This window comes from Loxodonta africana, chromosome 3, assembly GCF_030014295.1.
Source record: "Loxodonta africana isolate mLoxAfr1 chromosome 3, mLoxAfr1.hap2, whole genome shotgun sequence".
NCBI lineage: Eukaryota > Metazoa > Chordata > Mammalia > Proboscidea > Elephantidae > Loxodonta > Loxodonta africana.
Genome location: NC_087344.1, coordinates 61,812,040 through 61,839,482, shown reverse-complemented (window position 1 = coordinate 61,839,482; position 27,443 = coordinate 61,812,040). Strand labels below are relative to the sequence as shown.

Genomic DNA, 27,443 nt, shown 5'->3' with positions numbered 1-27,443 from the left:
CAACCTTGCTAGCTGAAAGTGAAGAGGACTTAAATTACTTATTGATGAAGATCAAAGACTACAGCCTTCAGTATGGATTACACCTTAACATAAAACAAAATTCCTCACAACTGGACCAATAAGCAACATCATTATAAATGGAGAAAGGATTGAAGTTGTCAAGGATTTCATTTTACTTGGATCCACAATCAACACCCATGGAGCAGCAGTCGAGAAATCAAACGATGCATTGCATTGGGCAAATCAGCTGCAAAAGATGTCTTTGAAGGCTTAGTAATGATTGAAAATTTCATACCGAAAAGTAAATTTCTTTTTATTTTTTTTCCCTGACCGCCAAATACCAGTATCAAAGTCACTTAGAGATGTGAAAATATACCCCAAACAAACAAGTAAATAGTAAATAAATAAGTTCTTCACAGTTTTTAGCTGAGATATTCTCATATATATTAAGTAATAACTTTCACTAAAAACAGTCACAGGAAAAATTCTCTTGTTTGCTTCTCAGAACAACATTATGAAATACACAAGACTGGTATTTTGCTCACTTTACACATGAGGATACTAAGGTTCAGAGAAATTAGTTATCTTGCCTTAGGTCACAAGGCTAATAAGTGGTTGAGCCAGTGTTAAAACTAAGGTCTTTTGACTCCAAATCCCACATTTCTTCCCTCTATCATAGCTGCCTTTTCAGTTCCCAAATTAGGAAAACAGCTACACCACAGTATTTACTTACAGAATTTAAGCAACCTCTAGATGTCCTGTGAAACCCCATCTGTCATATAAAAAAGATAAATATTAACAGTGTATTGGAAAAGTTAGTTGTGAAGTTAAACTTAAAACCAAAAGGACAAAACTGTCACCAATTCCTAAGGCATAGGTCTTAAAGGCTGGAAGTCTAAATCATAGTAGAAATATTATCCTTTTCTACCACTGGGCTCTAGTGCAAGGAATGCTTTCCATCTTGGGCAGGGTAGGTACTGAGGAATATAGCACGATGTTCCATTAAGTACTCAAATGTATCAATGCTCTAATTCAGGCAAAAGGAGATATAGATGTAGAAGTGGTTATGTTCTTGAATTTGGCTTTTTCTCCCAAAAACTACTCTGGTCAAGGCCCTTGTCACTCACATTTCTGTACAAGCCTACTTTCTGGTTCTCTTGCCTCTGTCTTTCCCTTTTCCTTGACCTTTTTCCCAAACCCTGTTGTACATTTTCCAGATCAGCCTTCCTGGAGTACTGTCTCTCTTTTGCATGAAAACCTTTAATGGCTCCAAAATGTAGTTCATCGCAAGAAATAAGATTCAGTCTAGCATTCAAGACCTTGTTGTTTTTAGGTGTCGTTGGGTTGGTTCCAACTCATAGCGACCCTATGTACAACAGAACAAAACACTGCCCCGTCCTGCGCCATCCTCACAATCGTTCCTATGTTTGAGCCCGTTGTTGCAACCACTGTGCCAATCCATCTCCTTGAGGGTCTTCCTCTTTTTTGTTGACCCTCTACCTTACCAAGAATGATATCCTTCTCCAGGGACTGGTCCCTCCTGGTAACATGTTCAAAGTACGTCAGAAGAAGTCTTGCCATCCTCGTTTCCAATGAACACTCTGACTGTACTTCTTCCAAGACAGACTTGATTGTTCTTCTGGCAGTCCATAGATATTCAATACCTCACCATAATTCAAAGGCATAAGTTCTTCTTCTGTCTTACTTATTCATCATCCAGCTTTTGCATGCATACGAGCCGACTGAAAATATGGCTTGGGTCAGGCTCACATTAGTCCTCAAGTGACATCTTTGTTTTTTAACACTTTAAAGAGGTCTTTTGTAGCAGATAAGCCCAGTGTAATGCATCGTTTGATTTCTGTACTGCTGCTTCCATGGGTGTAGATTGTGAAGCCAAGTAAAATGAAATCCTTGACAATGTCTATATTTTCTCTGTTCATCATGGTGTTGCTTATTGGTCCAGTTGTGAGGATTTTTGTTTTCTTTATGTTGAGGTGTTATCCATACTGAAGGCTGTAGTCTCTGATTCAAGATCTTATACGATTTACTAAGACTGACGCAAGATGAAATAGAAAATCTGAATTGCCCTATAGCTAATAAAGAAATTGAATTTGTTATCAAAAACCTTCCCTAAAGAAAGCTGTAGGTCCAGGTGATTTCACTGGTGAATTATATCAAATACATAAGGAAGAAGTAACACCAATCTTACAGAAATTCTTTCAGAAAATAGAGGAGGAGAGAACATATTCAAGTCATTAGACCTTATCTAGTCAACTGATGTTTGACATTCCTATTCCAACGACCAAAAGTTTCCTAATTATCCCTCACACAAATGTTGCATGCCTTCTCTTTCTTAGAATGCTCTTCCCACTCCCTTTGCCTCTACAAGTCCTTTGGATGGATAAGAGGGAGAATTCTTAGAAGAGCTGAAGGCTAGACCCTGTTATTTGGTCGCCTGCCTCCAAAAACAAGCACAGCCCTGAGAAACGAGCACAAAAACAGAACAGCCAGTGGTTAGTACCATACATAGTCTTTAAGCCCAGCATAGCATACACAAAAGAGTCAAGGGCTTTCCTGACTCAAAAGAATTATTTCCACTCAGCAACAAAATACAATAACAGCTGTGGAAAATACACAGAAAGTGAGATGAAAAATGAAAAATAACAGTAGCAGAATACCAATAAGAGCCTTATATGTTATTCAGCCTTCCAACAAATATTTATTGAGAACCTACTATGAGCCAAGCATTGTATCAGGCATTGGGTAAACACATGGTGGTCCCTGCCTTCATGGAACTTTACAGTTTGGTGGAAGAGACAGACAATAAGTGAACAGAATTATAAATTGTGATTAAGTTTTCTGAACGAAAAGAACAACCTTGAAAGAAAAAATAATGATAGGCACCTATTTTAAAATTGATGGTCAGGAAAAGCCACTCTGGGGAGATAAAATTCCTTGTAGGATGAGGAGGCACCAGCCATTGGGGTGGGGGCCATTCCAGGCAGAGAGAAGAGAGTGTGTGATAGTCCTGAAACTGGAAAGCTGTCGAGTTCTGTGAGCAGCCAGACAGAAGGCCAATGTGACTGGTGGGGTGGAGAGACAGGTGAGGGCCAGACTGTGCAGAGCCTTCTTGGACTTGGTAAGAGTTTGAATTTTATTCTAAATACCGTGGGAGACTACTGGAGAATAAGTTAATGAAAGAATTGAGAAGGCCCTAGAGACATACTTAAAAAGGCATTATTTGCTCCCAGATTCAACTGACATTTATTGAGCATTTCTGGGCTAAGCATTCTTTTAAGCATTTTCATATTCCATTTAATTCTCACCACAGACCTGGGAGAGACATACTATCATCATCACCTTCTTACTGATGAAGAGACTGATGCTCAGAGAGGTTCAGTGACTTGTCCAAGATTATACAACCCAGAAGCCATAGATTTGGATTTAGTCTCACAGCTTCTGATTCAAGACCTCTGTTCTTTCCACTATACTATCTAATAGTTGCTCAAGCCAAAACCTTCACGATATTCTTGACTCTTCACTGTTTCTCATATACTCCCCATCATGCCCATCAGCAAATCCTGGCACCTCTGTTGTCAGCACCACCACTGGCGCTACCACCCTGGCCCAAGCCACCACCATCTCTTGCTTAGATTCTTGCAGTTGCCTCTTCTCTGGTCTCCCTGCTTCTGCCCTTACACCACTACCTTAATTCTCTACATAGCAACCAAAATAATCCTTTTAAAACATAAGTCATATCATGCCACGTGTCTACTAAAAACCCTTCAGTGGCTTCCCATGTCTTTTGGAATAAAAGCTAAAGGCCCTACAATGAGTTACAGGCCTTAGAAAATCTGTTCTCTCCACCCCCACCTCCCTAGCCTTATCTCCTACATCTCTCCCTGGGCTCACTCTATTCAGCTACCCTGTTCTTCAACAAGGAAACTCCTGTCTCAGGACCTTTGCACTTGCTGTACCTTCTGTCTGGAATGTTCCTCTCCCTCAGGGATGGATTACCCAATAAGCAAGGTATGCACGGGCTTATTGTGCTTACTTACTAATCTGCGGTGCACAAGGTCACCTGTTTTTCACCACATCAAAGACATGATGAAACCCACGTGAAATTGTGCACTACAGATTAGTGAATAAGCACAAGTAAGCCCTTGTGTAGCTTGCCTACTGGTTAATCTGCCCCTTTGTTGCTGTTGTTAGGTGCCTTTGAGTCAGTTCCGACTCACAGAGACCCTACGTACAACAGAATGAAACATTGCCCAGGCTAGCACCATTCTTAAAATCGTTGCTATGTTTGAGCCCATTTTTGCAACCACTCTGTCAATCCATCTCCTTGAGGGTCTTCCTATTTTTCACTGACCCTCTACTTTACCAGGCATGATGTCCTTCTCCAGGGACCGATCCCTGCTGATGACATGTCCAAAGCAAGTGAGATGAAGTCTCTCCGTCCTCACTTCTAATGAGCATTCTGGCTATACTTCTTTTTTTTTTTTTAAGTGACATTCTCCTTTGAGTAGTGTCAAGAATTTCTTTTTTTTTAAATAATTTTTACTGAGCTTTAAGTGAACGTTTACAAATCAAGTCAGTCTGTCACATATAAGCTTATATACACCTTACTCCATACTCCCACTTACTCTCCCCCTAATGAGTCAGCCCTTCCAGTCTCTCCTTTCGTGACCATTTTGCCAGCTTCCAACCCTCTCTACTATCCTATCTCCCCTCCAGACAGGAGATGCGAACACAGTCTCACCTGATACAAGTAGCTCACTCTCCGTCAGCATCTCTCTCCAACCCCTTGTCCAGTCCCTTCCATGTTTGATGAGTTGTCTTCGGGAATGGTTCCTGTCCTGGGCCAAGAGAAGGTTTGGGGACCATGACCGCTGGGATTCCTCTAGTCTCAGTCAAACCATTAAGTCTGGTCTTTTTGTGAGAATCTGGGGTCTGCATCCCACTGTTCTCCTGCTCCCTCAGGGGTTCTCTGTTGTGCTTCCTGTCTGGGCAGTCATCGGTTGTAGCCGGGCACCATCTAGTTCTTCAGGTCTCAGGATGATGTAAGTCTCTGGTTCATGTGGCCCTTTCTGTCTCTTGGGCTCATAGTTATCGTGTGACCTTGGTATTCTTCATTCTCCTTTGATCCAGGTGGGTTGAGACCAATTGATGCATCTTAGATGGCTGCTTGTTAGCATTTAAGACCCCAGACGCCACACTTCAAAGTGGGATGCAGAATGTTTTCAGAATAGAATTATTTTGCCAATTGACTTAGAAGTCCCCTTAAACCATAGTCCCCAAACCCCTGCCCTTACTCCGCTGATCTTCGAAGCATTCAGTTTATCCCGGAAACTTCTTTGCTTTTGGTCCAGTCCAGTTGAGCTGACCTTCCGGGTATTGAGTATTGTTCTTCCCTTCACCTAAAGTAGTTCTTATCTACCAACTAATCAGTAAATAACCCTCTCCCACCCTCCCTCCCTCCCCCCCTCATAACCACAAAAGAATGTGTTCTTCTCAGTTTATACTATTTCTCAAGATCTTATAATAGTGGTCTTATACAATATTTGTCCTTTTGCCTCTGACTAATTTCACTCAGCATAATGCCTTCCAGGTTCCTCCATGTTATGAAATGTTTCACAGATTTGTCACTGTTCTTTATCGGTGCGTAGTATTCCATTGTGTGAATATACCACAATTTATTTAACCATTCATTTGTTGATGGACACCTTGGTTGCTTCCAGCTTTTTGCTATTGTAAACAGAGCTGCAATAAACATGGGTGTGCATATATCTGTTCTTGTAAAGGCTCTTATTTCTCTAGGGTACATTCTGAGGAGTGGGATTTCTGGGTTGTATGGTAGTTCTATTTCTAACTTTTTAAGAAAACGCCAGATAGATTTCCAAAGCGGTTGTACCATTTTACATTCCCACCAGCAGTGTATAAGAGTTCCAATCTCTCCGCAGCCTCTCCAACATTTATGATTTTGTGTTTTTTGGATTAATGCCAGCCTTGTTGGAGTGAGATGGAATCTCATCGTAGTTTTAATTTGCATTTCTCTAATGGCTAATGATCGAGAGCATTTTCTCATGTATCTGTTAGCTCTGGCTATACTTCTTCCAGGACAGATTTGTTCTTCTGGCAGCCCATAGTACGTTCAATATTCTTTGCCAACACCATAATTTGAAGGCATCAATTCTTCTTTGGTCTTCCTTATTCATCGTCTAGCTTTTGAATGCATATGAGGCAATTGAGGCTTGGATCCAGTGCACTTTAGTCCTCAAAGTGACATCTTTGTTTTTTTAACACTTTAAAGAGGTCTTGCAGCAGATTTGCCCAATGCAATATGTCCTTTGATTTCCACCCCTGCTGCCCCTCATATTTGTATGGCTTACTCCCTCGTCTCTTTTATGTCTCAGAAAGGAATCCTTTCTGACCATCTTTATAAACCAACAATTCTGCCCACTTCAGAATCCCCATCTCCTTAACCCTGCTTTATGATTCTCCATAACCCTTATTACCCTTTGATATTCTCTATGTTTACTTAGTGTTTTGTTTTGTGGTACACAAGGTCACTCACTATGAGTTGGAACCGACTCGACAGCACCTAACAACATGTTTACTTATTAGTTTATTGTCTGCCCCATCACCATTAGAATGTAAGTTTTATGAGGACAGGAATTTTGTTTTACTTTCCGTTCTTAGAACACCATTTCAGCTTCTAGAACACTGCCTGGCACATAGTAGGTGCACAATAAATATTCATTCAATGACTGAATGAACAGAAAGACAAAATCATTCTTCTGAAAAAGTACTTCGTAAACTAGGAAGTGGTATAAGAGGTTTACTTCTTCCACTTGGTTCTTGGTTTCTAAGCCTTAAGAACCACTTCTGAAAGCCTTAACTGAACTTAGTAGACCCAAAGCTTTTTGTTTATGCAGTGCTGACTCTTGGTAAGCCACCAACTATATAGCTAGGTACTGTTAGGAAACCCAGTCTCGACATTCTTTCCTTCTTGGGTTCACTGGCCAAGCTAGTATGGACCTTTTCTCTTTTCTTGCTTGCCCTTGGCATTTCAGAGTTTTTATTCTGAGCAATAGGAGTGATGGTTGGTGTCCAGTCTGTGGTTGGAATTCTATACAGGGAAAGTAATTCAATTGAATCAAGTAGTATTGAGTTCTTAATTGACACAAATGAGACAGACAGATAGCTGGAGGAGTGGGAGGAGGCAGAGGGAACAGGTGCCCTGCACAATGAGGAAAGAAGAGGGGCAGAACATAAGTTCAAACTGATGGTAGAGAGGCTCACTTGTGAGTTTGGATTTTGTACCACAAGAAAGGCCAGTTTTGCCACAGCTTACTTCACATAGTTCAGAAAGGATCTAGTGCTGTCTCTGACGAGGATAAGGAAAAAAAATCATTGCCGTAGAGTCAATTCCAACTCATAGACGAGGTGGAATAGGACAGAGTAGAACTGCCCCATAGGGTTTGCAAGGAGTGGCTGGTGGATTTGAACTGCCAATCTTTTTGTTAGCAGCCAAGCTGTTAACCACTGCGCCACCAGGGCTCCAAGGATAAGACAACAGAGTCCAAATGTCTGTGCCATTTTGGTTGCCCTGAAGGCCAAGACTGACTCTTCAGCTGCTGTCATCTGTGAGAATTACTTTTGGTAAAACCCTCTTTCTAGATGTTTCAAGATAAACTTAGATGACGTTTAGATAAAATAAAAAATTAAAAAAAAAATTCACACTTCTCAGAGAAGGGGATTCTTTTTGTGTGTGTGTGCTTTAAGGGAAAGGTTACAATTCAAGTCAGCTTCTCATACAAAAACTTATACACACATTGTTATATGACCCTAGCTACTCTCCCTATAATGTGACAGCACACTCCTCCTCTCCACCCTGTATTTCCCGTGTCCATTCAACCAGCTCCTGCCCCCCTCTGCCTTCTCATCTTGCCTCTGGACAGCAGCTGCCCACATAGTCTCACATGTCTACTTGAGCTAAGAAGCACACTCTTCACCAGTATCATTTTATGTCTTACAGTCCAGTCTAGTCTTCAGACAGAGAGATTTTTAACACATGGGTTAGGAAAGTGGAGGAAAGGATGTTTCCAGGTCTTTAAATGCCAGGTACAGGAAGCATTCCTGCAGAGAAGCCATGTCCCTTGGCAACTCTGGAATTTCCTCTGAGAATGTTGGGGGCATTTTTCCTCTCAGCCCCATCTTGATCAGAGCTTTGACTCCCCAGCTCAGACAATTCTTCTCTGTATCCATGGGGATTGCTCCCACAATTAGTAGTGTCTCCTGCCTGGAACACAGATAACTAAATGTTCAAACCTGGCAGCTGATCCTGGGGAAGGAGAGCTGATTAAATCTTTACTGTTGAGAGGCACCTCTTTGGTTTGAATATGACACCTACGCCCCTCACCCCAGGTTTGTCTGAGCACCTATACCTTCACAACTGAGGATTCTAATATTTAAAGACACATTAAATCTTAAAAGGAGCCCAATGCTTTGCTAAGTCAAGTGACCTAGGAAAAATCATAGGCTTTTTTCCACTCTCTTGGCCCCTTCTTCACTAAACACCATCCTGTATTTGGTATGATGAAAGCTCCTGCCGCACAGGTATAATCAAATGCCAGGGGCCTGGAGAAATAAAAGGAGCTCAGAACACCCCTAAGTACACATAAGTATTAAATACAAATGCAAGAGTGAAAGAGCTGGCAAACGATTTCTTTAAAAGTTTTAGTAAGACAGGCTGGAACCATCAGGCCCCAAAGTGAATATTCTTGGTGCGATTCCTTTCCAGGAAAGCTTTCCACCGGAGGACGTGTATTCTTATCTGGATGTAGCTAGGATTATGTACTACCTTTCAAACACGTTGGGGAGAGACAATATCCATTTTCCTCCTGACATCAAGGCAGCCTTTTAAGTTTATCCAGATTTATTTTGGTTAGTGCAATTAAAAAAAAAAAAAGTGAGGCTGGAGAATTATGTCTAACAAAAATAAAGCCATTGTATGCTCAGAGTTTCCCACTGAAAGCCTGCTTTTAAAGCAGTTTGCTGCTCTACAGCTCCAGTCACCTCAGCGATACTGCATTCAGGCAGGTTGGCTGTGAACAAAGCGAATTTGCTTCACACACAACAGCCCTAAAACCTACACTCTCAGGACAAAAGTTTTCCATAGCAATGCTTTCTACATGGCTCTGGTTAAGAGCCATTCACTTACCTCCAACCTTTTTCTCCTGGAGACAAAGGCACTTTTGGGTTGAAGTGACACGGGAGAGTTAGAATCAGATTTGTTATCGACGTAGCAGCCTTCAGTTTCAGTAAGAGGCTAAATCTGTCTACTCCAACTACAGGAAGGCTGTCTTTACAACCCCTGGAGCACTTGGCCAATTATGCACCTGCAAATATAACATACAGGACATTTCAGGTACCTAAGCACTTTGTAAACGGATACTTCAACAGTCTCAAGGGATCCTATCACCCACCTCAAATAAGAGCTGCTTTGGGATCTGTTATTGGCACCAGAAAGAGTCCTCTGAAGTCATTCTAAAGCCATTTTTATCGTGCGTTTTCAAACAAAGAACCTGACCGAAAGAACTTGTGTTACAAAATCAGGGTAGAAAGTCAAACTTATCTCATCTAAGAGTCAATTACCCTGGCAATTTTGTGAAGGGATGGGAAATGAGTGCTAGCGGAGAGGATTGTGGGGAGGAAGGAGGAAGGAGGAGGGAGGAGGGGGCGGGGGGAGAGAGGGGGCAGGGAGGGCTTTTAAAATCCCGGAGTGAGAAGGGTGTTCACATTGACTCTAAACTCTAACAATTACAACACAAGGGCCTCTGTGACTTCTGGCTATAAACTTTTTATGATTATTAACTGGGGAAATTTAGAATATGTGGAATTTTAACAATTGGCTTTCAACCTCCATTTGCTGCTTTCCGAGAAACCTATTTTTGCACGGCGTGTAATAACCTGAGGCTCAGAATTTATGTTGGCGACCTTGATATTCCTTGTTGAAAAAATACCTTCTACGTATTTTGCTTCCAATACAGAGGCAGATGCCCTACGTGCTGTTTATCTCAGGAAAGAAATACATGTGAGAAAAGAAGCAATTTTCTCATTGCAGTTAAATTATGACCCACCTGTTGTGGGATTATTCTGCCATCTGCTGTTCAAAGGAGAAACAACATTAGAGAAACAAGGCTGGAGGAGGTAAAATGTTGGCAAGCTAAACGCCAAACGTTATCAGCTGAAGGGTTTTGGTATAATGACCACCTTCCTTCTTCTAAAGGCCTCGCTCTCTATTTTATTGAGGTGAAACAGGGCAAATGTGATTAACAACAGCAACAGCGTTGATGGAGGGTCCAAGATTGACGGGTGTAATTTTTTTGGAGAGTAATTGGCAGTTCTGAATCGAGTCATAAAATGTTCTTTTTCTTTGATGTAATAATTTTATCCTTCAGATCTTGTTCTAAGAATTGAATCCAAAATTCAGAAGAATCACTATCTACAAAGATCTTCATTATGATGATAATTTTTTATTGTTAACAACAACAACAAAAAAGGAATCAACACAAATATCCACAAATTGGCAAATATTCCACTTGGTGAAATATTATGAAACCATTAAAAACGATGTTATTAAAAATTTGTGATTACATGATGAAAAAAAAAAACCAAACCCATTGCTGTTGAGTCGTTTCCGACTCATAGCGACCCTATACGACAGAGTAGAACCACACCATAGAGTTTCCAAGGAGTGCCTTGGTTAACAGCCAAGAAGTAGGCAGCTGGAATCCACCAGGCACTCCTTTGAAACTCTATGGTGCAGTTCTACTCTGTCCTATATTACATGATGAGTGTATATTATAATGTAAAATGGATAAAAGAGCAGATTAAAACCTAAGCAAAGAAAACAAATTAGGGAGTTTGGGGAGGGAGCGATACCGGTAGTTTTTTGAGAGGCCATGGAAGACTAAACATTTTCTTCTTATTTTTTCTTCTTTTCGATAATTATGGGGGGAGGACTTAGTTCTCTAAAAGATGCCTGGGTTCTAATTCCATATTTTACTAAAAAAAATCAAACAGACCCTGTGAGCTGATGAGCCATTCACTTTAGCTCTCTGGGGCTTAGGTCTTTTATCTGTCAAGTGCCTCTCTCCCCTCTCAGGTTGTATGAGGATCAACCCAATAAAAGACGTGAAGGGACTTTGAAGAGTGTGATGTTCCATATGATTTATTATTAATAATTTATTTTGTCTACAGATTCTCTTGCAGGACTGCCCATGTCCTTGGTTTCTCCCCGGGATCAATTAGGGAAAATATAAAAACTTTTATTTCCCTTCACTTTTGGCAAAATAATAATTTACAATCTTGGTAAAAGATACCAACTACCCTTCATTGGTTATCCAAGTTATTCTGGGTGCCTCCCTTGGGCTCATAATTTGACTCCTCTAATTGTCTCCAATCTAATCTCCCAGTCTGGTCTTTCTTCCTCAGATGTATTCACATCACTGCCAGCCAGAGTGATCATTCTAAAACGCAGGGTGGGTCAAGCCATTCCCTAGCTCAGAATCTTTCAGTGGCTTCCACTGCCTTCTCGGAGTAAGTTCAAGCTCCTTACCCTGGCATCCAAGACCTACATGTTGAACTTTCAAGGCAGAACAGGCTATTTTCACATCTCTTTGATTTTGCTTGTGCTGTTCTCTCTGCCAGGAATACCCTTTCTGGCCAGTCTGCCTGATAACACCCTACTCAGGGGTCAGCTCCTCAGTAACTCCCTGCCGCTTTGCACAACTGCCCAGGCCCTCTGTGTGCAGCTTGCTCCCTTCCTCCACCTCCATACTTTAATAACATCACTTATGTGGTCGTGCAATTTTCTATTTCCTTATTTGACTCCCTTACTAGACTAAAAGCTCCTTAACAGTTTATGAGTCTCATATTGAGGTGTGTATCCTAACATCTAGCACTGTGCTTCGGTGGTTAAGAGCTTAGCTGCTAACCAAAAGGTCAACTGTTCGAATCCACCAGCTGCTCCTTGGAAACCTCTAGGGCAGTTCTACTCTGTCCTGTGGGGCGGCACCTCACAACAACAGTACTGTGCCTAGTTTATAGTAGATGCTGGGTAAACGCTTGTTGAATAAAGTGAAGAATTTGTCTAGCATTTTAACCTCTAGAGGGATTTCACTATACTGTTCCATTTGATCCTTTTGGATTAGGTGAGGAAGAGAGAGCAGGTATTATTTTTCCCATTTAATAGATGAAGAAACTGAAACTCTGAATAAATGACTGGTAAGTGGCAAAGCAAGGATTTGAGCTCAGATTTTCTGAGGGGAAAACAAATACTGTAGCAGATACTATTCTTGCTCCACCCAGATCTCTGTCAGTTCCGCATGCCCCTCCCTTGGCTACTCTTTACTTTTCCTTCCAATAACCAGCACCTAAATTTTTGTTTTTAAGACTCTTCTGAGGCGCGTCATCCTCGGGCAACTGGAATGGCTTTGTCCCTTCCCCTTCCCTGGTTCTTAGCAAATGATTGATTAGATGTAGGAGACAGAAAGCCCAGCTTCCTTGCCTTGGGTTGGAATTTACCCTTGAATTCCCTTAGGGATCAGGCTATCCTCCCTAGGACTTTGCCTGAAATCTCATCCTTGTTTGGCTTCTTCTCCTTCCCGGTCCTACTTCCCCTATGCCCTTACCGACATCTCCCTGGAGCGCTTGTTTAATAAATCCCTTACTCAGGAATCCTGGTCTCAAGGCTTGCTTCTGGGGAGCCTCGTTGAAGACATACAACTAAGCATGTCCTTAGCTCCTACTATATGCCAAAACCTATTACGTGCTTTTACAAAACCTAGTTTATTTACGCCTCACACAATTCTCAATGAATTAAAAAATTTTTTTTTTTTAATTTTTACACCTGAATAAACTTAGGCTTAGAGAGGCTGGGTAATTTATCCAAGGTTACACAGCCATTGGAAGAACCAGAAATTTGAACCCGGTCTTTTTGACTCCAAAGGTATGCCCTTTCCATTATCTCTTCATGCCTCTTATGTTTTTCTTTCTGTGAAGACTGCATGATAGGTAAAAAAAAAACAAACCCGTTGCTGAGGAGTTGATTCCGACTCATAGTGACCCTATAGGACAGAGTAGAACTGCTCCATAGGGTTTCCAAGGGCAGATGAAGGTAAAATCATTTGGTCAGAAGTCTTTTATTTTTGGCGTTTATCTACCCTTGTGGCGGCAGTGGTTAAGAGCTCCGCTGGCCGGCCTGTTATCTAACTGAAAGGTGGGAGGTTCAAACTCACCAGCCGCCCTGAGGGGGGAAAAAGATGTGGCAGTCTGCTTCAGTAAAGATTGTTGTTGTTGTTGTTGCTAGGTGCAGGTGAGTAGATTCTGACTCATAGCGACCCTACCTATGTACAACAGAATGAAACCCTGCCTGGTCCTGCGCCATCATCACAATCATTGGCTATGTTTAAGCCCATTGTTGCAGCCACTGTATCAATCCATGTCCTTGAGGGTCTTCTTCTTTTTCACTGACCCTCTACTTTATCAAGCATGATGTCCTTCGCCAAGGACTGATCCCTCCTGATAACATGTCCAAAGTATATGAGACAAAGTCTCGCCATCTTTGCTTCTAAGGAACACTCTGGCTGTACTTCCTCCAAGACAGATTTGTTTGTTCTTCTGGCAGTCCATGGTATATTCAAAATTCTTTGCCAACATTATAAGTCAAAGGCATCTATTCTTCTTCAGTCTTCCTTATTCATTGTCCAGCTTTCACATGCTTATGAGGGGATTGAAAATACCATGGCTTGGGTCAGGCACACCTTAGTATTCAAAGTGACATCTTTGCCTTTGAACACTTTAAAGAGGTCTGTTGCAGCAGATTTGTCAAATGCAATACGTCTTTTGATTTCTTAACTGCTGTTTCCATGGGCATTGATTGTGGATCAAAGTAAAATGAAATCATTGACAACTTTAATAGTTTCTCCATTTATCATGACTGGAGGGACCAGTCCCTGGAGAAGGACATCATGCTCGGTAGAGAGTCAGCAAAATAGAGGAACACCTTCAACCAGATGAGCTGCCACAGTGGCTGCTGCAATGGGCTCAAAAAATGGCAGAGTTTTGTTCTGTTGTACATAGGGTCACTATGAGTCGGAACCGAATCGATGGCACCTAACAACAACATCATGATGTTGTTTATTGGTCTCATCGTAAGGATTTTTGTTTTCTTTATGTTGAAGTGTAATCCATACTGAAGGTTGTAGCCTTTGATTTTCATCATTACAAAACTGTGTAATCTGCATATCGTAGGTCATTAATGAGCCTTCCTCCAATCCCGATGCCACGTTCTTCTTCTTATAGTTCAGCTTCTCAGATTATTTGCTAAGCATACAGATTGAATAAATATCGTGAAAAGATACAATCCTGATGCACACCTTTTCTGATCTGAAACTATGCAGTATTCCCTTGTTCTGTTAAACGACTGCCTCTTGGTCTATGTACAGGTTCCTCAGGAGCACAGTTAAGTGTTCTGGAATTCCCGTTCTTCACAATGTTATCTACAACTTGTTATGATCAACACGGTCAAATGCCTTTGCGTAGTCAATAAAACACAGGTAAACATCTTTCTGGTATTCTCTGCTTTCAGCCAAAGTCCGTTTGAGATCAGCAATGATATTGAAGGAGCCCTGGTGGTACAGTGGGTTAAGTGCTTAATTGCTAACCAAAAAGTTGGCATTTTGAACCCACCAGCCACACTGTGGAAGAAAGATGTGGCAGCCTACTTCTGTAAAGATTTACAGCCTTGTAAACCCTATAGGGCAGTTCCAATCAATGGTAATGGGTTAGTTTGGTTGGTTTGTTTTGGTTTTAAATACATATCTGATTTACGTGCTTGCCATTTCTATAGTTTTTAGTGATGGCAGAGTGAGTGCCAAAAGCAGGTAAGAGGAACAAAAGGCCTGCATCAAAAGTCTCTTTCTCACAGAACCCAAATTCTCATAAAAAGACCAGACTTAATCGTCTGACTGAGACTAGAAGGACCCTGGTGGTCATGGCCCCCAGACCTTCTGTTGGCCCAGGACAATAACCATTCCCAAAGCCAACTCTTCAGACAGGGATTGGACTGGACAATGGGATGGGGAGGGATGCTGGTGAGGAGTGAGCTTCTTGGATCAGGTGGACACATGAGACTATGTTGGCATCTCCTGCCTGGAGGGGAGATGAGGGGGTAGAGGGGGCTAGAAGCTGGTGAAATGGACACGAAAAGAGAGAGTGGAGGGAGAGAGAGGGCTGTCTCATTAGGGGGGGTATGTAGCAAGGTATATATAAGTTTTTGCGTGAGAGACTGACTTGATTTGTAAACTTTCCCTTAAAGCACAATAAAAATTAAAAAAAAAAGTTTTTCTCCTACTATAGAATTTCCTCTATTAACTATCAATCACTCTAATTTTAAACTACACATCTTCCAGCAAGTTTCCTATCTTCTCTGAACCTTAATTTTCTTATCTTTAAAGTGGAGAAATAAAATAATCATAATAACTATCTCCTGAGCCGCCCCCCTCCCCCCATACAGACAGTCATGGTAGAGTCAAACCTGGGCGTCCTGCATAAAAGGAAAGAATTCTACCACTGAACCACCGCTGCCCTCTACCTGTCACACAGGATAAGTTAATGAAAAACATTTGGCATAGTGCCTGACACAAATTATGAACTCAATAAATGCTGGCCATTATTATTTTATTATTATTACTGCTACTTATAAACAGGTCATATGCTCCAAAAGGCTGTCTGTAAGTCCTTTTGTTCATATGTACTTTTATAATGCTCAACCACAGACCTCATCTGGATAAAACACTAGCGTTGAATCACCCACATGAACCCCAGATGTAATATACTTGGAAGGAGTTGGATGCTCAGATATCAGTATTTTATTTCTGACTTCCAGCCAATGCACGTCGTGTGCAGCCATCCCCCGTCTATCAGTGGAGGCTTGCACGTTGCTATGATGCTTAATGGGTTTAACAGTGGACCTTCCAGACTGAGATGGACTAAGAAGAAAAGTATGGCGATCTATTTCCAAAAATCAGCCACCGAATACTTTATGAGTCATGATCATCAGATCCACAACCCATCATCGGGATGGTGCAGGGCCAGGCAGTGTTTCGTTTCTTTGTGCATGGGGGTCACCATGAGTTCGGGGGGGACAACTGAAAGGCAACTAACAACAACAACAAACCAGAAACATTGAATTGTCCTCACAAGCCACAAAAGAAGAGTAAATTCCTCTTCTCTCTTGTGGTGACTCCTAGAATTACCATTACCATTTAGATAAACCAGAGACCTTATACCACCAAATTGCAACGGTTCTCTAAGACCACTGAGAGACCACACTTAGTTCAGAGATTGCCAAGCTTATGTTACAAACTCCTACATCCAGAAGGTGCTAATGAATATTTTCAAAATTTAAAAAAATCTAGCTGAAATCATTTGATGACCTACAACAAAGTAAAAATATTTTCACATGTATTAACTATTTCAATCCTTATAATAACCCCTGGAGGTAGGTATCGTATTATCATTCCCATTTTATAAATGGGGGAGTTGATGCACAGAGACGTTGAGTAACTTGCCCAAGGGAGCAAATAGCAGAGATGGGCTTGAACTCAGGCAGTCGGCTCTAAGACCCATAAATTTAACTATTCTGCTGTATGGTTGCGGTAGTACTAGCCTCATTTTCCCAACACCTCCTTTGTTCCAGGCCTCAAGCTAAGCTCACGATTAAAAAAGGAAAAAAAAAAAAACCAACAACCAAACTAGTTGCCAAGTCAAGTCAATTTTGACTCATGGCAACCTATGACCCCATGTGTTTCAGAATAGACCTGCGTGCCACTCAGAAGCAGATCATCAGGTCTTACTTCCAGGCACCTCTGGGTGGGCTCAAATCGCCCAGCTTTTTGTTAGTAGCTGAGTGCTCAACAGTTTATGCCACCCAGAGACTCTTAGTAGCTGAGTGCTTACCTGTTTGTGGCCCCCCTGGGAACCTAAGCTCACACTATACATCCTGGGAACTGAGCTGTATTTTGCAGATAAAATAGCTCATACTCAAAGGGGCACAAAGAAGCTTTTGGGGGTGATGGATACATTCACTGTCTTGATTGTAAAGATGGTTTCACTGTTGTCGTTAGTTGCTGTCAATTACAACTCACGGTGGCCCCATGTGGGTGTATGCATATATCAAGCCTTATCAGATTGTGCCCTTTAAATATGTGCAATTTATTGCATGTCAATTTTATCTCAATAAACCTGTCAAAAAACAAAACAAAACAAAACGGAGATATCACTTTATACCATTAAAAACTGGCAAAAATGAGAGAGCTGGGTAATGCTAAGTTTTAGCTGAGATCAGGGAGATGTAGAGCCCCTGGTGGGAGCGTTAACTGGTGAAGCCATTCTGAAGAGCAATTTGCCAGTATATAGTCTGTCAAATTAATTTTGTGTATATCTTATGTCCTAGTAATTCTACTCCTGGGTCTATATTAAAGAGAAGAGTTCCATCATAATGAAACTGCATAATATTAAGAAATGAGAAAATCCAAAAAGATACCAGAGAGGAGATCTTAAACTGCCTGATTTCAAGACTTACTATAAAAGCTACACAAATCAAAACAGTGTGGTATTAGAAAGACGTATAGAGTAACAGAATAGAATAGAGTTCAGAAATGTTGTTGTTAGGTGCCCTCAAATTGGTTCCAACTCATAGTGACCCCATGCACAACGGAACTAAACGTTGCCCACTCCTGCACCATCCTCACAATCCTTGCTATGCTTGAGTCCATTGTTGCAGCCACTGTGTCGGTCCATCAGAGTTCGGACTAGAAATAGACACATACACAGTCAATTGATTTTCAATAAAGGTTTTAAGAAAGGATAGTCTTTTCAGCAAATGGTCTGGAACAACTGGATATCCATACGAAAACAAACAAGTCGCAACCCTTGTCTCATACCACACAAAAAAATAAACTTAAAATAGATCTAACTGTAAAAGCTAAAACTTTAAAACTTCTGGAAGAAAACAGTAGAAAATCTTCAAGACTTCGGGTAGACAAAGCTTTCTTAGAACTAGAAAAAAAAAAAAACCACAAAACTTGATAAGTTGGATTTAATTAATACTAATATTTTCCAAAGACATCATTTAGAAAATAAAAAGGAGTGAAATCAGTCAGTTGCAAAAGGACAAATATTGTATAAGACCACTATTATAAGAACTTGAGAAATAGTTTAAACTGAGAAGAAAACATTCTTTTGTGGTTATGAGTGGGGGAGAGAGGGTGGATGGGAGAGAGGTATTCACTAACAATATAGTACATAAGAACTACTTTAGGTGAAGGGAAAGACAACACACAATACGGGGGGGTGGGGGGGGTCAGCACAACTGGACTAAACCAAAAGCAAAGAAGTTTCCTGAATAAACTGAATGCTTCGAAGGCCAGTGTAGCAGGGGCAGGGGTTTGAGGACCATGGTTTCAGGGGACATCTAAGTCAATTGGCATAATAAAATCTATTAAGAAAACATTCTGCATCCCACTTTGAAGAGTGGCATCTGGGGTCTTAAACGTTAGCAAGCAGCCATCTGAGATGCATCAATTGGTCTCAACCCACCTGGATCAAAGGAGAATGAAGAATACCAAGGACACAAGGTAATTATGAGCCCAAGAGACAGAAAGGGGCACATGAACCAGAGACTACATCATCCTGAGACCAGAAGAACTAGATGGTGTCTGGCTACAACCGATGATTGTCCTGATAGGGAACACAACAGAGAACTCCTGAGGGAGCAGGAGAGCAGTGGGATGCAGACCCCAAATTCTCATAAAAAGACCAGACTTAATGGTCTGACTGAGACTAGAAGGACCACGGTGGTCACGGCCCCCAGACCTTCTGTTGGCCCAGGACAGGAACCATTCCCGAAGCCAACTGTTCAGACATGGATTGAACTGACAATAGGTTGGAGAGGGATGCTGGTGAGGCGTGAGCTTCATGAATCAGGTGGACACTTGAGACTATGTTGGCATCTCCTGCCTGGAGGGTAGATGAGAGGGTAGAGGGGGTTAGAAGCTGGCGAAAAGGACACGAAAAGAGAGAGTGGAGGGAGAGAGCGAGCTGTCTTATTAGGGGGAGAGTAAGTGGGAGTATGTAGCAAGATAAGTTTTTGTGTGAGAGACTGACTTGATTTGTAAACTTTCACTCAAAGCACAATAAAAATTACATATATATATAAAAAAAAGGCAAGCCACAGACTGGGGAAAATATTTTTAATATGTATTTCTGACAAAGGACCAGAATCCATAATATGTAAAGAATTCTTACAACTTAATAATAAGACAAGCAACCCAATAAGAAATAAGTAAAAAATTTATACAGACTCTTTTTTCAAGGAAGATACATGAACAACTAATAAGTACAAATTAAAACCAAAAAGAGAAACCACCTCACACCCACTAGAATGACTAAATTTAGAAAGACTAATGATACTGTTGTGGACTGACTTGTGGTCTCTCGAAATTTATGTTGAAGTCCTAACCACTTGTATCTGTGAACATGATCTTGTTTGGAAGTAGTGTCTTTGAAGGTGTTACCAGTTAAATTAACATGAAGTCATACATGAGTAAGGAAGGTCCCAGTTCTATCTGAATGATGCCCTTATAAAAGAGGGACTGAGGGAAGACAGCCGTATGAGGATAGAGTTATGCTGTGGCTGCAAGCCAAGGAACACCTGAGGCTACTAGAGGCTGAGAGAGAAAGGATCTTCCCCTACAGCCTTCAGAGCAAACATGGCCCCAATGACACCATGTGCTTGGACTACTAGCTTCCAGAACTGTGAGACAATAAATTTTTGTTCTTTTTTTTAAAAAAATAATTTTAATTGTGCTTTAAGTGAAAGTTTACAAATCAAGTCAGTCTTTCACACAAAAACCAGTACACAACTTGCTACATACTCCCAATTACTTCTCCCCCATGAGACAGCCCGCTCCCTCCTTCCACTCTCTCTTTTCGTGACCATTTTGCCAGCTTTTATAAATTTCTGTTCTTGTAAGCCACCCAGTTGTGGTACTTTATTATTGTAGCCCTAGGAAACTAATACAAACACCAAACGTTGGCAAGGGTACGGAGCAACTGGAACTTTCAGACTTGTCTGGTGGAAGTGTAAAATTGTACAACCACTTTGGAAAATGGTTTGGTGATTTTTTATATCGTTAAACATAAACCTACCCTGTGACCCAGCAATGCCACTTCTAGGTATTTACCCGGAGAAATAAAAATGTATGTCCACACAAAAACTCTCACATAAATATTAATAGCAAATTTATTAATATTAGCCCAAAACCAGAAACAATCCAAATATCCATCAAGAGGTAAATGGATTAAAGAAATTGTGACATGCTCACTCAATGGAATACTACTCAGACAAAAGGGAATAAACTACTGATATATGCAACAACATCAATAAATCTTCACAGACATTATGTTGAGCAGAAGCCACACACAGAAGAGTATGTCGCTGTCTGATTCCATTTATATCAAGTTCTAGAACAGGCAAAACTAATTTACAGTGACAAAAATCTGAATAGTAACTGCCTCTGGCACTGGGGGAGATTGAGAAGGGACAGGAGGGAACTCTCTGGGTGATGGAAATGTCCTATATCTTGACAGTGATGTGAGTTTCACAAGTATACTCGTTTGTCAAAACTTATTCAGTTGTGTCCTTAAAAATCTATACATTTTATTATATGTAAACTAAACGTCAGTAGAGTTGGTATAAATACACATATGGAATTCCCTATGTGTATTTATGGCAGCTGTGTGGGAATTTAGGAAGGGAGCTCTCCCTCGCTGAGTCAGCTCAGAACACTGTTAGTCACAGGTAACAGCACCCAGGCAACTCATCAGCACCCCCAGGAGGTGAGCTGACAGCTCAAACCCCTCTCCCCCATGCAGAGGCCCTAGCTGTGACCCCAGTCAGTGACCATTCCTAAGGCCTTTCTTTTGGAATGGTGATCTTGCTGGTCGTCTTGGCCAATCAGAGGGAACCTGGGTGAGCCATCCACCTGGGAGGGCCAGAAACACAAAGTGGCCAGTTTTGCAGAGATTCGGGGTTCTTTTTTTTAATCCCAGCAGCAGCCATCCTTCAGAACTATGTGACTTTGTTTAAATCACTTCTCTGTAGCTCAGTGCTCCAGAAGGGCAGGGAACCAATGGCACTGGTATTTGTATCATCAGTGCCTGGAACATAGGTTGTTGTTAGGTGCTGTTGATTCAGTTCCAACTCATAGTGACTCTATGAACAACAGAATGAAACACTGCCCGGTCCTGCGCCATCCTCACAATCGTAGCTATGTTTGAGCCCACTGTTGCAGCCACTGTGTCAATCCATCTCCTTGAGGGTCTTCCTCTTTTTTGCTGACCCTCTACCAAGCATGGTGTCCTTCTCCAGAAACTAGTCCCTCTGATAACATGTCCAAAGTAAGTGAGATGAAATCTCATCATCTTCACTTCTAAGGAGAGTTCCAGCTATACTTCTTCCAAGACAAATTTGTTCCTTCTTTTGGCAGCCCGTGATATGTTCAATATTTTTTGCCAATACTCTAATTCAAAGGCAGCAGTTCTTCAGTCTTCCTTATTCATTGTCCAGCTTTCACATGCATATGAGGCGATTTAAAATACCATGCTTTGGGTAAGGCGCACCTTAGTCCTCAAAGTGATATCTTTGCTTTTTAAGACTTTAAAGAGGTCTTTTGCAGATTTGCCCAATGCAGAAACGCAGTTTTGATTTCTTGACTGCTGATTCCATGGGTGTTGATTGTTGATCAAAGTAAAGTGAAATTCTTGTTAACATCAGTATTTTTTCCGTTTATCATGATGTTGCTTATTGGTCCAGTTGTGAGGATTATTGCTTTCTTTATGTTGAGGCGTAATCCATACTAAAGGGTATATAGTCTTTGATCTTCACTAGTAAGTGCTTCAAGTCCTCTTTACTTTCAGCAAGCAAAGTTGTGTCAGGAGTTGTTAATGAGTCTTCTTCCAGTCTTGATGCTACATTCTTCTTCATATAGTCCAGCTTCTTGGATTATTTGCTCAGCGTATAGATTGAATAAGTATGGTGAAAAGATACAACCCTGATGCACACCTTTCCTGAAATTAAACCATGCAGTATCCCTTTGTTCTGTTTGAACGACTCCCTCTTCATCTATGAACTGGTTCCTCATGAGCACAATTACATGTTCTGGAATTCCCATTCTAGGCAGTGTTATCCATAATTTGTTATGATCCACGCAGTCGAATACCTTTGGATAGTTGATAAAACACAGGTAAACATCTTTCTAGTATTCTCTGCTTTCAGCCAAGATTCATCTGACATCAGCAATGATATCCCTGCTTCCACATCCTCTTCTGAATCTGGCTTGAATTCCTGGCAGTCCCTGTCAACGTACTACTGCAACCGCTTTTGAATGATCTTCAGCAAAATTTTACTTACGTGTGATATTAATGATACTGTTCGATAATTTTTGCATTCAGTTGGATCACCTTTCTATGGAATGGACACAAATATGGATCTCTTCCAGTCGGTTGGTCAGGTAGCTGTTTTCCAAATTTCTCGGCAGAGATGAGTGAGCATTTTCAAAGTTGCATCCATTTGTTAAAACATCTCAATTGGTACTCCGTCCATTACTGGAGCCTTGTTTTTTGCCAATGCCTTCAGTGCAGCTTGGACTTCTTCCTTCGATACCGTTGGTTCTTGATCATATGCTACCTCCTGAAATGGTTGAACTGGAACATAAGGCTCCATAAATGTCTACTGATTGAACTACTGCACAGTGCTAGGAGCTAGGACAGGAGGGGTGTTCTACATGCTTATAAAGTACATGTATTAGTTACCTCGACTCAACGGCAGTGGGTTTGGTGGTTTTTTTATTATTATTCTTTATCTGCTACCCTTGACACAATACGTCTTAACATTTTGGGGAGTCACGAGCTCCTTTGAGAATCTGACAAAATCCCTGCACTCTCTTCTCCCAGAAAAATGCACACGTACACACCATTTTACATATAATTTCCACATGCCTGTGAAGCCCATGGACCCTGAGGTAATATTCCCTGATTTTGGAGGGTCTCAATTGGCTCTGAAAGGTCTACTAAGCATTCTTGCAACTCAGTCACCATATGTTCTGCTCCTAGTCTCTGCCAGAGCATTTACTCTCATTATTTCTTACAATCCTCTCTACAACCCTCTGAGGATTGTTTTACAAGTGAGGAAAACAAAGCTCAGAGAGACCAAATGACTTGCCCAAGACCACACAGTTAGTAATGGCTAGTGTTGAGATTTCACTTCATTCATGCCTTCTGATTCCAGAGCCCTGATCATTCCGTGAGGTGAGAATCTAGTCCCATTTAGAAAAGCTCTCTGAAGCCCACCTGAAGGGCCTGGTAACTGGAAAGCTCTGTAGTCACAGCAGGATGACTCTGCCCAAATCCAGCCCTGGTAAAAGATTCTGCAATGGGGGAGCGACTTCGAGCCCATCCCAGGTGCAGGCCCCATGCCCAGCTCAGACATGTGTCATCCTCTCCTCGATTTCTCAACTCAGCATGGGGGTGGGGGTGGAGCAGAAGGGAAGAGAAACAGAGGAAATTACTTAAAAAAAGAAGTTTCAGACTGAGTCAGAAACATGAGTTATAACTCAGAGAGAGACTCTGTGGTAGGAGGGGAACACAGGGAGAAGGTCCTCACAAGGGAACTCCCCTCTCCCCCGCCCTATGGGTGAGGTCGCTTCTATGAGCCAATATCTCTACATGTTCTGGATGTGGCTCCCTCTATTAAAACAGGGGTGGGGGTGACAGGGACAGAGAGACTAACAGCTGAGAGGTTGGAGTCTTCTCTGGGAGGAGGAACGGGTAGTGGCCAACATGTCTTAAGCACTTGTTAGCACTTAGGCGTCAAGCCCTGTGGTATGTACTTCTCATGCATTATCTTGTTTCATTTTCACCAATGCGTAGAAGCTACTATTAAATCCCACTTTAAAGATGGGGAAATCGAAGCAGAGAGGTTAAGTGACTTGCCTCAGGTCACACAGGCAAGTGGCCAAAATTGGATTCTAACCCAGGATTGCTTATATGTCAATAAAATAATGAAACAACAAAACCAGGACAGCTAACCCCAGAGTCTGCACTTAAGCACTACTCTGGTCTGTTTCCTATGTCCTAGTCACTGTTTGCTTATAACTGAGCAGCTCTGTGCCAGCCACACTACTCATATACACTCTCATTTAATGCTCACAATAGCCCTGTTTGACAGCTGAAGAAACATCAGAGTGGTGAAACAACTTGCTGAGGGTCACAAAGCAGGTCAGCAGTGGGGCTTAAGTGTGATCACAGGCCTGACGTCAGGTCCTATGCGGTTCCCATGACCCATTGCTGCCTTCAGGGATGAACTGGGCAGGAGTCCAGGCAGGAGGTACAGGTAGGGGCGATGGCCCACGAGGCCCTCCTGCTCACCTCACTGAGTCGTTCCCTCTTGCTGGTACAGCCTTAGTACCACGTCTTTCCTTGCCACCTGCAGTTGCCTTCACTGGTGGCCGTTGTGATTGTTAGATGCTGTCGAGTCAATTTTCAACTCAGAGTAGAATTACCCCATAGGGTCTTGTAGCCTGTAATTTTTGTGGAAGCAGATTGCCAGGTCTTTCCCTCACGGAGCCACTGTGTGGGTTCAAACTACGAACCTTTCACTTAGCAGCTGAACCCTTACCTGTTACACCACCAGCGTTCCTTTTTCACTGGTGGTAGAGATGTTCGTTTAGATTTCCCTTCCTGCTACTGTTTAGTCATTTCTTCTTCGAGTCCCCTAGAGTTAGTGGGAATCCCTCTCAGAATGGAAGCTACTCAGAAGACCTCAGTTCAAAGCTAGGGGAACTTCCCAACAGTGTGGGGGACTGCCTTGTGATGTGGTGAGTTCTCTGTCATTGGCAGCATCGAGCAGAAACTGGAGAACCATCCGTGGGGAATTCCTGTAGCGGGTGGAGGGTCACTCTGACTTGAGATTTTATGAGTCATTATGGGATGAAATTAAGCCCACGTATCTGGGTGGAATAATAGGACACATATGAGCTTTGGAGCCAGATAGACTTGGGTTCAAAACCTGGCTCAGCCACCTCTTTGCTGGGGGACTGTGAGCAAGTTATCTTCCTTAGCCTCAGTTTCCTTGACAGGAGGTGAAAATTATAATACCTAGTTCCTAAGATTGCTTTGAGTCTTAGGGATGATGAATATACAGTGCCCGGGGTATAGCAGGAACTCAATAAATTGCACTTATTATTATAGCCATTAAATTAATGGTTGCATCATGAATTAGTGTGGCCTTTTAGTACAGGGTTGAGTGAGAGAATTTAATTCATGTGTTAACCAAGGTACCAAATGTCTGGATAGTTAACATGTGTAGGAGACCAGCCTTTTCTCTGAGTGCCTGTCTCTGAAATAATCATTGAAACAATGCGATGTGATCAGGGACAGGTTACCCAATAGGCAAGGTACGCATAGGCTTATCTGTGCTTACTAATCTGTAGTGCACAATTTCACCTGTTTTTCACTACATCGAAGATGAGGTAAAACCCATGTGAAATTGTGCAGTATGGATTAGTAAGTAAACACAATTAAGCCCGTGTGTACCTTGTTTACTGGTTAATCTGCCCCTGGGTTTGATATATAAGTGGGGAAATGCAAGACACATGGATTTTGACGCCTGTGCCAACAATCTAGAATCTGAGTCTCCAACCTGGAAAGTACGAGCAAGATTACATCTAAACAGCCCCTTACTGGGAAAAGGAATCCCCTCCAAGACCTTGATAAGTAGTCATTAGGTCTGTGTGAAGCCCAGGTGATGGGGCAACTCACTACCTTCTGAGACTGTCCACAGGAAATTCTCCAAATTCCTCAGCTTGTTTCCACTGCCTGCAAGCTGGAAAATAGAACATTTTAACAACTACTTCCTCTCATTGGGAAACCCTGGTGGAGTAGTGGTTAAGGGCTGCAGCTGCTAACCAAAAGATCAGCAGTTTGAATCTACCAGGCACTCCCTGGAAGCTCTATGGGGCTGTTCTACCCTATCCTATAGTCACTATAAGTCAGAATTGACTTGACAGCAATGGGTTTTTAGATTTTTTTTCCTCTCATTGATAACAAATCCCAGTACTGTAGGAACCTTTAATGACCACACGGCTGGCTGAAGAGTGATGGTGACCAGACAGATGTGTGGAACATGTACGTAGGTCTTGGGCATTCTCAGAACCAGGGATGCAGGACAGCACACTGGTTAACACTGAGTTTCAAAATCACACAGACCTTGATTTGAGTTCTGCTCTGCCACTTAGCTGTGTGTTCTTGGGCAAGTCCCTTCCTGAGCCTCAATTTGCTCACAACGATTAAATGAAATAGAGCATGGAAAGCACTTGGAGCCCGGCACCTGCAGAGTGACCCTTTGCTTAGTAGATGGGAGCCAATATTCACAGGAGGAGACATCCTACCAGGTGGGGGCCTAGGGATTATTTTTTGGGCATTAAAGGGGAGAGTAACCCTGAAAATTGGAGCTATCTGGATTGATAATTTTTTTCCCCAAGCTAGGTTATTCCTCAGTGGATTTTGTCCAGGGAGTTGGCACCCAGGGAGGGAAATTCCTGTCGGAGATGCTATTGGCTGGGAACTTTTTCTGGAATCCAGTGATTAATTGTACAAGTAGCACTCTTTATCTTCTGAAACATGTTCATATTCACTCACTCGCTGATCTTCAGGTGATGCTGTGAGATGGGCAGGAATTATTATCCCTGTTTGGCAAGTAGAGAAACTCAGGCTAAGAGAAGTATTTGGGTTTAGCTGCTGAGAAAGCACTTATGGACTCCCACCCTACATGCCCATCCACCACCATTTCCTGCTTCTTGAATTTGCCCCCTAGTGCGTGTGGCCAGACATTAACTGCTCTGTGCCTTGGAGCACCCCTTTCCCTTCTTCCTCCTCAGATGTCTTTCTAGGCTCCAGGCTCTGGCTCTTGAGGTATAGTTTGCTGTGCTTTCCCCAGCACCATCAAGTCCACTGCACCTGCATGCTCTTTCACTCACCTATTCGTTGAGCACAAGCTCAGGACTGACTGTGCGTCAGGCCCAGAGCTAGGTGCTGGAGAGACAGAGATGACAAGACACAGCCCACACACTCAGGTTCACAGACTGGTGGGAAGATATGCATCATCGGCTGTTTCCAAAAACAGTGTGGTGTGCAAACAGGTGGGCATGGGGTGTTTGGAGAGCCAAAAGGTGAGTCACTCAACCCAATCTAGGGTGTCCCGATAGGCTTCCTAGAGGCATTACTTGAGTTGTCCTAAAGGATGAATTGGA

The 27,443-nt window shown here is 42.1% G+C and overlaps 1 long non-coding RNA gene across 1 annotated transcript; it reads right to left on the bottom strand.

Moving 5' to 3' along the window:
• Nucleotides 1-5,464: 5,464 nt before the first annotated feature.
• On the bottom strand, nucleotides 5,465-9,690 carry LOC111752040 (uncharacterized). The gene is made up of 3 exons (XR_002787030.2): nucleotides 9,492-9,690; nucleotides 9,227-9,404; nucleotides 5,465-8,305 (listed from the first exon to the last, which is right to left on the bottom strand). It is a non-coding gene; the product is annotated as an uncharacterized LOC111752040 (long non-coding RNA).
• Between the last annotated feature and the right edge of the window lie 17,753 nt (nucleotides 9,691-27,443).